Here is a 10198-nt window from a genome sequence, read left to right as displayed (position 1 = left end):
CACCATCCCTGTAGTTCCTGTTCTGTTGATCAGCTACAATATAAAAAGCTGAGTTGCATATTGAAATTAGTTTGATTGCTATTAGGGACTTATGTTATTTCCTAAAGTTCCTAAGGTTAGACTTTATCAGTGGATCTTTTCTGTTTCAGTAGTTAATGGTGAAAAATGACTTGTTAAAAAAAACTCCAAAAAACAAAATTCAACTGAGTAAATTTTAAAGATCTTATTGGCTTTATGCCATGATTCATGAATTGGGGAGCATCCTAGCTAGCAGGTAGAAAGGAGCTCTGAAGAGCTGTACAGAATGAAAGACTTTCATAGGAAAAAGTAGGCGGGACAAAGAATTTACTAGGAAAGAGTGGGTTGTTTCAGGCAAGGTCACCTTCCTTTGAGAGATGACAGGGGTTTATCAGAGTACCTCACTAGGGCTGGCCAGGTAATTCAGATTCCATTCCTGGGACAGGTTCACACTGTGAGTCTTGCTTTGGTTATGTGGGCTTAGCACAAGTGACTCTATTTTGGATCTGTTGTCACTTTTTTAATGGGCTTAAAACAGAGAACCTGTATTACAGGTCTTGCAGGGAAGAATGGAGTATTTTGTTGATATTCTTAGGGCTTCTTTATTGTTATCTTGCACTCTTTTTTTTTTTTTTTTTTTTTTGCTGAATAGCTACCAAAAGAGGCAAATGGTTAAATGAAAATGAGTTCCCTGAGACTGTTAAGTGTCCATCAAACACCATCGGTTTGCTGTCCTCTTTCCTGGTTACTTAAACCTAACAGATAAAGGAACGAAGAAATAAAACCTTAGTTACAAAAAGGTTTTGTAACATTTAAATCTATACAATAATGAAATTATAGATAAATAATAGATATAGATAATAGATATAGATATAGATAAATATATCTATAAGATATAGATATAGATAAATATATAGTGTGTGAGTGCATGGGGGGAGGGGCAGAGTGAAAGGGAGAGAGTCTGTTTTAAGCAGACTTCACACTGAGTTCAAAGCCCAATGTAGGGCTCGATCTCATGACCCTGAGATCACAACCTCAGTGGAAACCAAGAACCTGAAGCTTAACTGACTGTGTCACCCAGGCACCATGGCCCCCGTTTTTTTGAGAGAGAGTGTATGTGCACATGCCCACAAGGAGAGACAGAGAGGGCCAGAGGGAGAGGGAGAGAGAGAATCTTAAGCAGACTCCATGCCCAGTGAGGAGCCTGACTCAGGGCTCGATCTCATGACCCTGAGATTATGACCTAAGCCGAAATCAAGAGTTGGAGGCTTAACCACTGAGCCAACCAGGCACCTCAATGAATCCATTGTTTAGGAAAATTCCAGAAAGCCTAGGTCATATTTTATTAAAATTATCTACTTCATAGGTGGAAGTTTTATGAGTGAGGGAGTTTATACTCTAATTATCTTACCGCACTAATTAAGGCCAAAGTTAGCATAAGTTAACGTAAGTGTAGAAGAAGACAAAGGCTCATCGTGTGTTTTAATATGGAAACTTTTTGCATTTGGAGTGAGGTAATTCATTGTGCCAGAATGTCTCACATATTATGGGATGTTCAGTATCTGAAGTTCCCACCCACTATATGCCAATTGACCCTACATGTCATTGTGATAATCAAAACTGCTTTCATAGATTTCCAAATGTTTCCAGGGGGCTGCTAATTTGTGACTGAAAATCACTACTTTATGAGAGAAATTGTTCTCTTTGTTCGATGGACAAATGAATGTAGCACTAATAACTCTGATAAGACTCACATGTTCATTGTATTTTCAGAAGGTCTTGGGAATAAATATTTGGAGATTGGATTTTTGGCTTTGTTTCAATCTTATTTGTTACTCTGTAGTGTGTTATGCCTATTAATGATGAGTGGTATACTTTGAAGTTCCTTCCCCCCTTCCTCCCTCCTCCTTCCCTCCTTCCCTTCCTCCCTCCCTTCCCTCCTTCTCTCCTTCCTTCCTTCCTTCCTTCCTTCTCTTTCTCTTTCTTTCTAAAAATACGTTTGTATTACATTGTTTTCAGATCCCAGTTAGCCTAAATTTAATTATATATGCATCAATTACTTATTGTGTAAATGAAAATTATCCATTCTCAGTGGCATCTCCCAAATTGAAATTTTCCTTGTTCTATTATATTTTTAAATGTGAATTTAAAAAAATGCTGCTCTTTATCTCTCTTTCTTAAGAAGCTTGGTGGAGGATGATTCATCATCAAATTGAAAAAGGTTTGGTATGGATATAAATTTACATGAGAAATATCAGTTGATTTTTATCACCTTTCAGAGCAAATGTATTTGTTCTTCTCTTCTCATATAAACATATAAATATCTAGAGAATTTTAAACCATCTTTTGTCCTCCTGAAAGCATTGTTTTTTTCCTCATTTTTCTGTCTTTCATTATTTAAATTTCATGGAACAATGGAGTTGTAGTCATATTATTTACTCTTCATTCGGCTGCTTCCAAATATGCTCCTCCCCAACTAGCTATTTTTTAGCAATTTCTTCATCTACCACAACCTTACATACTTTGATAACCAATTCTTTAAAAAGTGTTTATTATAAAATTTATCATATAGATAAATTATTTATTGTGCATGTATAGTTTACATAGTAATAAGAAGGCAAACACTGTAAGCTCACCACCTGCTGGTTAAGACAAAATAATTATCAGAACTTTATAAGTCCAGTGCCCCCTCCATAATTACTTTTCACTGTTCTATGGAGGTTAACTTAATACTGAATTTTGTAAATCACTCTTACGCTTTATTTATAGTTTTACTATACTACCTATGTATGTATCTGGAAGCACTGTTCTCTTTTGCCGGCTTTTGAACTTTAGAGTTTAATGATGTTTAATGATTTCTTTTAAGATTTTTTACTCTATGTTGCAAGATTCATCGATACTGATACTTGGATTTAGTTTGCTTATTTTTCTCAGCTCTAGAGTATCTCATTGAGTAGATACAATACCACTTATTTATCTAATGTACTGTTGATTGACCTTAGAGTTATGAATCTCACATACTTGATATTATAAACACTGTTTCTATGGACATTCTTTTTTTTTTAAAGATTTATTTATTTATTTGAGAGAGAGCAAGCATGCATGTGAGTGCATAAGTTGGGGCAGGGGAAGAATCTCAAGCAGATTCCCCACTAAGCATGGAGCTGACCAGGGCTCAATCCCATGACCCTGAGATCATGACCTGAGCCAAAACTAAGAGTAGGACGCTTAATCGACTGAGCCACCAAGGTACCCATCTATGGACATTCTTATACATGTCTCCCGGTTGACGCATGCAGGAATTGTTTTTTGGGTTTATATGTGGATTAAAATTGCTGGATTATTTGCCAAGTGGTTGTACCAGTTTGCACACCACCTAGTTGTAGATGCCATAGATTTAGATTTTTGCCAAAATATTAAATGTGAAGTATTATGGGCGTTTTTGTATTTACTCATCAGCAAAATTCTTGTTTATGTATTTAAACATTTTTGTCCTTGGTTATTATCTTTTTGGACTGATTTGTAGCAGTTTTTAATATATTCTGTTTATGAATCTTTTGTTAGTGTTTTAGGCTATAAATATCTCAGTTTATGGCTTTTCCTTTTATCTTTTTCTTTTTGACAAAAAGGATATCCTTCATTTATTGTAATTGTATTCATCAGACTGTTCCTTTTATAATTAATTTTTTGTGTATTGATTAAGAAATTTTTCACTATCATAAGATTATAAAGACATTCCCTTGCAACTTTTATGTTGTTTGTAAAGTTGAATCCATTTTATTTATTTCTATATGTTTAACTACTACTTATCTCCATTTATTGACTAATGCATCTAGCCCTCACCTATCTACAATGCCTACTCTGTCATAAATAGAATTCTCTTATAGTGCATGTTTATTTCCGGGCTTTATTCTGTTTATCTGAGGGCATAGCAAAAGCACATTATTTTAATTACTATAGTTCTAATGTAAAAGTCTTAGTGTTCTGTTCACCCTGTTTTTCTGGAGTGTTATAGTTTTTCATGGCCATTTACTCTTCCACATACATTATAGAATCAGCTAATCACAATCCATAGAAATCTCTGGTGAGATTAGGTTGGAATTATATTGAATCCATATATTTATCTCGGGGGAACTGACATCTTTCTGATGTTGAATCTTATTATCTAACAACATGTAGAACTCACCATTGATTCCGGTTTTTAAAAAATGTCTTTAAAAACATTTTTATTAATTTATTTATAAAAGGCTTACAAAACAATCCCAAGTCATCAGTTATGCTTCTCATTACATTTTCAGATATCCATGTTGAAAAATTGTATATTTTACTTTAATGTTATTTGACCCTCCCAAAAGTAAATATAGTGACCAAAAGTAGATGGGCAACTGGTTACACAGCCTTCTCTCCCCGCCGCCTCTCAGGGCAAATGTTTCTTCCAACCACTGAGCCATCTTGGGAATCACTCATCAAATCTATTATTATCTGCATTCTACCTGCCCATAGCATGGCTAATTATTATAATTAATATATAATTAATTATAACTAATTAATAATTATTTAGAGAGCAGGTGTTTTTCCAGATACTAATAATTAGTTGTATATTCAATTTTCCTTTCTAAAATGTATGTCATATGCAGTACAAATACCCCATCATATTATACAATAGAATAAATAGCTGACACAATATTTCCTACTTAGCTGATGCTAACTCTACACAGTTCTCTGGCTCATTATCATCATAATATCCTGTACATTGTTGAGGTATCTTCAACTTTACCATATTCTTTCAGCTTCAGCATTTCTTTTGGATGGCCCAACAATATTATCAAGGCAGAGCCTGTGTTGCGATTTTCATTTTGAAGAGGAAGAAAGTGAAATTTGGAAAAATGAAGTAATTTCCACAAGACTACATAACTGGTGTCTAGTAGAGATGAGCCTCAATCTCAGGTTCTGACCTCAGAGCCAATTTTCCCGCCTCTATATGGCAGGGGTGGTGGTGGTGGTAGGGACTGTGGGACCATAGGCCAAGTAGGCCCTCCAACCTAGTGTGTAATTGTTATTCAGTTTATCTAATGTGAAAACCTTAGTTGGTGCTTGCCAGCTTAGTCTTTGGGGGGCTTCCTGCCTCTGTCTAGCATTGTACCAATTTGTACCTGCTTGCCTTCCCGGTTCCTGTGGGTGTTTGAGTTTGTGGTCTCAGCCCTAGAATGAGCCTGGCATTCCCTGTTGTAGGTTTGATTTTTTCTTCCTTGTACTTGTTACCATCTTGTACTTGTTCTGATTACTTATCACCAGACAGATCTTATAGACTGCTTTGCAATTCTATTATGAAAAGATAGGTAAATTATTATTCTCATAAGAATAGGCATAGAACACGGAATACAGTGCCTTGCACTCAATGTGTGCTTACTGAATATTAATTGATGATGGAAAAGATTTAAATCTTCCTCTAAATAACAAGATTTTGTAGTTATCTATCAAAATCTAATTTTGTTGAAGTCACTTCATCTCATTGTGAGAGGATGCAGCTCAGTTTGACAGATAAAATGTTAGCGGCTCATAAAATCGAACTTGCTCTGTGTTTGGATTATGTTGCTACTATTGGCAGGAAAGTTATATAAAACCTGCGCATTCAGAAGATCTTTGCACGAGATATGGTTGACATGCCACATTTTTATACTGATGCACTTTTCTTCCAAGTGGAGATGTTTCTCTTTGTCCTCTCTTCCTCCAGCTCTTCTTACGGTCTTTACCAGAGCGGTATTTGTCCCTCCAGATTTGGATGTCTTCCAGTAATTGAGAGCTTTCCTTAGCACCAAAAATTAATTGAGCTGCAAATAAGAGGAGTAATCGTTGATGAAAATGATGCCCTGTTCACTCCAGAAAGGTAGGCTGCTTTAATCCATACCCGCCTTCAAGGTTGCTTTTCGAATTCTAAACAATGGGATTCAATGTAATCCTTCCTCTGTTTGTAGGAAGTTCTGTTTTATTTGGAGTTTATAAAGGGAGCTCTGCAAGGTAAAACTGCTGTACAAGTGCTTTTTTTATGTTAAGTCCATGTATTAATCAAAACAGCTGTGTGGGTTACTAGGTAGACTGTAACACCAGATGGCAATAAAATGTCTTCCTCATTACAGTCAATACCAATGAATTGCAGAGACCTCCTGTCCGTGACGGCCCTTCTTGATGGGCATCCTCACTCGGTGGTAGGAAAAATGAGTATGGGTTGTATGAAACTATTTCAGCACCAGCCTGAGCTTAATAGTGCTGTTTTCCATTGCCTGTAACAAGCTGCGCTGGAGCCGTAAAATGTTTCAGCCGACAAATGCTGTCAGGGCCCCTTCAGTGCAAAGATCTTCTGTGGATTCAACGTGGTAACTTTTATTTTAGTGATGCCAAAACACACATCCGCTGTTGAGTGTTCAACACACAGTGTGCTCTCTGGAGCCATCCCGTCAGCCACAAAGCATGGTCACTGTCCCATTCCTGTGACCGCTAATGGCAAAATTCTTCAATTAAAAGCTGTGGAGGTTATGCTGACTCTTAACAGTTCGTTTTCTCCCCGAAGTAAACTACCTGCTGTTAAGTCATTGAGTTTGTTTAGTTTGATTTTCAGTGTATAGTATAAGATATGAGTTTATCATAGAGACAAAGGTTCAAGCTAAAAATGATAATTTTTTTAAGATTCTATTTATTTATTTCAGAGAGAAAGAGAGAGAGAGAGAGAGAATGAGCTGGGGGGAGGGAGAGAGGAGGGAGATCCAGACTCCCCACTGAGCAGGGAGCCCAATGTGGGGTTCGATCCCGGGATCCTGGGATCACGACCTGAGCTGAAGGCAGACATTTAACCAACTGAGCCAGCCAGGTGCCCTTAAAAATGATAATTATATGAAAGATTTAAGGAGGTGCCCATATGTGGCTCAGGGCTCAAGTTTATACAGCTACTTAATACTAGTTTACCAGTAGGGGTGCCTGGGTGGCTCAGGCAGTTAAACATCTGCCTTTGGCCGGGGTCATGATCTCAGGATTCTGGGATCGAGCCCCACATTGGGCTCCCTGCTTAGTGGGGAGTCTGCTTTCCCTTCTGCCTTTGGTCCTCTCCCCAGCTTGTTCTCTCTCTCTCTCTCACAGAAATATTTTAAAATATTTTAAGATATTGAAATATTTAAAATATTAAAAATTAAATATTAAAAATAAAAGCACAATACATGTGCTTTCCTGTCCCAGGTACTGTTCTGAATGTTTAACTTACATGTATTTATTTCATCTTCACAAGAAACCTCTTTATTTGGTGTCATTGTCCTCATTTTGATGAATACAAAAAACTAAGGTATGAGAGATTAGATAATCTGATGCCATAGACAGGATATGGTAGAACCTTTGGTTAAGTTTGTGCACTTAACCAAAATTAATGCCTCCATATTGACTGAAGTGAAATACACATACTCTTGGCATTGAAAGGGAACACACATACTGAATGTCTACTGCTCTGATGGAGATTTTTTTTTTTTTTTTACAGTTAACCAAGAGAACAGATTTCTTCTATTACCTGTAGTTTAGGATTATAGAATTTGGATTACCCTCTGGTCAGGATTTCCAAGGCTGAAAATGGAGAACAGTTGGAGGAGAAAGAGTGGACACTTCTGGATTCCATTTTCCTTCTCTTTATTGTGGATCTTTCTTCTTCCAAGCACTACTACCGTCTGCAACCTCAGTTGATGTTAAATTCACTATAGAATTGGATTTCAGTTGCTCTCCTTAATAGCTGTGGGGCATCCTTTTTCAAAGGACTCACTAAAGATTCTTTTCATTTCTGCTAACTTAAATACTGTTTTATAATATTATGAGGAAACTACTGATTTGAAGAATTGGGATTCATGTTTCTTTTCCTTTTTTGATTCTATAAATATAAATCAGCAAGTAACAAAAAGAGAAATTCCACCTGTGAAGTTATTATCCCGTAAATTGAATATGGGCATTATAATTCACCAGTAGTTGATGACTGAATGGATCTAGAGAAAGAATGAAAAGGTAGATTTTAAAGATGAATATACACATTAATAATTTTCTCAGTAAGATATATTTGAAATGGAAATCCATGACAGGAAGCCAGACTAGGAAATCAGGAAGTTTGTATTTTGCTCTCCCTCCTTATCAGTTTCCGAGCTTCCTTTTTCGATTAGAGCCTTTGCCAAAGCTTCTTACATGCGTTTCTGGAATGTTTCCAGTAGACCTTTGGAATGGCACTTTGGTTTTCAGGCAGTGATTTCTGCCCTAGCTGAATTTTAGAATATGAAGGTCATTCATCTATATCCTGGAAGGATGATTCACATATTTATGTTCTAGAAAGTAGACTGAAAAGAAGAATTTGCTACTTTATTAATTAGGGCTCTTTCACATTTTGTATTCTTCAGCTTAATCATTTGCTTGTTTGAACTAAAGTCATCTTCCTTAATCACCATCATTAGTGGCTGTCCATGAAGGATTATCTCTCTGAATTTTATAAGCATGTTAGAATTTAATGCATTTTACATTCCCCATTAGGGATTAGACATCATTCCATATTTCACTATGCCAATATATATTTTTTAAAGCATGAGATTAACTATAGTAATGTTCTACCTTGGTAATAGAGGGGAAGGCTCCTCCCCTCATTGGGTAAGGGAGCAATTGGGTAACTAGGGGATCCAGTCTTGGTACCATTTTATAGTTTAAGCTTCCCAGGGCATTTCAGAAAGTTTACTTCTTCAAAGATGAAAATTTGGTATTCTCATCGCTTTCATGTTGAACTTTCCCAGGGATGAACAGTTCATTCACTGTCTTTTGGAAACAGCCTGTTACACTTTGGGCGTCATTTAGAAATTCTTCCTTATATCCAGCCGAGTGTTCGTAGCATTCCCTGGTTCCTAGTTTGTATCTTTAAGATGACACAAAACAGATCTATTCCTTTTCTACCTGATAGTCTTCCAAATATCTGAAGCCGTCTTAATATTCCTGTGATTATTCTCCTGCACATTGGGTCATGCCACCATTTCCCATATTCCATATTTTGAATATCTCTCATGATCATTATTCTCCTCGTCTGTCCCTTGTGCATGTAAAAATGGACATTGGATTCTAGAAAGAAGCCCCATCATCGTGCACACACATATAGCACTCTCTGGACTTTCTGGCTTACTATGGGTGTGTGTTTATGTGTTGTCTCGTTTCATCCTCACAGTGAAACTGGTAGACACAGACGTCTTCTTTGTACTCATTTTTGTCTGAATAGACTCAAAGCTCTAGGCGGGCAGGATCTGGTGCTGGTTTTTATTGAATTCCAACTCCATGCACAGTGCTTTGTATACAGTAGTGACTTCCTAAATAACTGTGGAGTGAATGAGCCCCCGCTCCTCACCCTGGGGTTGGCACGAGGAGGTGGAGTAAGTTTCAGAGCTTGGGAGAGTGGTCAGTTTAACACAGAGCTTTAGAAAAAAACTTTGCAATTTGTTTGTATTGTTTGTGTATTTCAGGTTTTTCTAGTTTTTCCTGGGCTTCAAATGACTATCAGAGTGTTCTGCACACTCAAAGCAATAATGTTTTAGTCCAATACAGGCTCATATAGAAACAAAACAAAACAAAACAAAACCTCTCTCCTTTTCTCAATTTATGAAGTTAAGAGTTTAAAAATTGCTTTTAAAAGGAGTATTAATCCAAAAGAATAAATGAAGTAAAATGTCTGTTGGAAAATTAAAATTAGATACTTCAGTGAAAATGTTTATTGGGTAAATGTGATTTGTGGTTTAGTTAATAATCCATCCAAAAGCAGATATTTATTTAAATGTCATATATGTTGATCATTTTTCAAGGTTCTTGAGATGTAATATCATGGACAAAGTCCCTACTTTTATGCACCTTATATTTTACTCGAGGAAGACAGGCAACTTAACAATTAAGCAAATAAGACAGATAAGATAATTTTTGATAAGAAGTAAAGGAAATCTACAGAGCAATGTACTCAGGAACAGCAATGAGGAGGTGGCCCGGTGAGTTGAGACCTGAGGGACCAGGGGGAGGCCGCTCTGCAAAGTGCTCATTTCTGCGGAGGGAAAGAATGCAAGGGTCCTGATGTGGGTGAGTGCTCGGTGCCCTGACGGAATTGCGAGCAGAAGAATGGCAGCTTGAGTACTTGGGATGAGTA

At 36.8% G+C, this 10198-nt stretch overlaps 1 protein-coding gene across 1 annotated transcript in view; it reads left to right on the top strand.

Annotated features, from left to right (window-relative positions):
- The window catches only part of GPC6 (glypican 6), a 1081278-nt gene that overhangs the window by 87784 nt on the left and 983296 nt on the right, over positions 1 to 10198 (top strand). The gene's annotated exons all lie outside the window — the stretch shown is intronic.

Source organism: Mirounga angustirostris, unplaced genomic scaffold (assembly GCF_029215605.1).
Source record: "Mirounga angustirostris isolate CCGP_5_RB_7025 unplaced genomic scaffold, mMirAng1.0.hap1 SCAF_3, whole genome shotgun sequence".
NCBI classification, from domain to species: domain Eukaryota; kingdom Metazoa; phylum Chordata; class Mammalia; order Carnivora; family Phocidae; genus Mirounga; species Mirounga angustirostris.
Note: the sequence above shows the minus strand (reverse complement) of the source record. Positions and strands in the feature narration are given on the sequence as shown.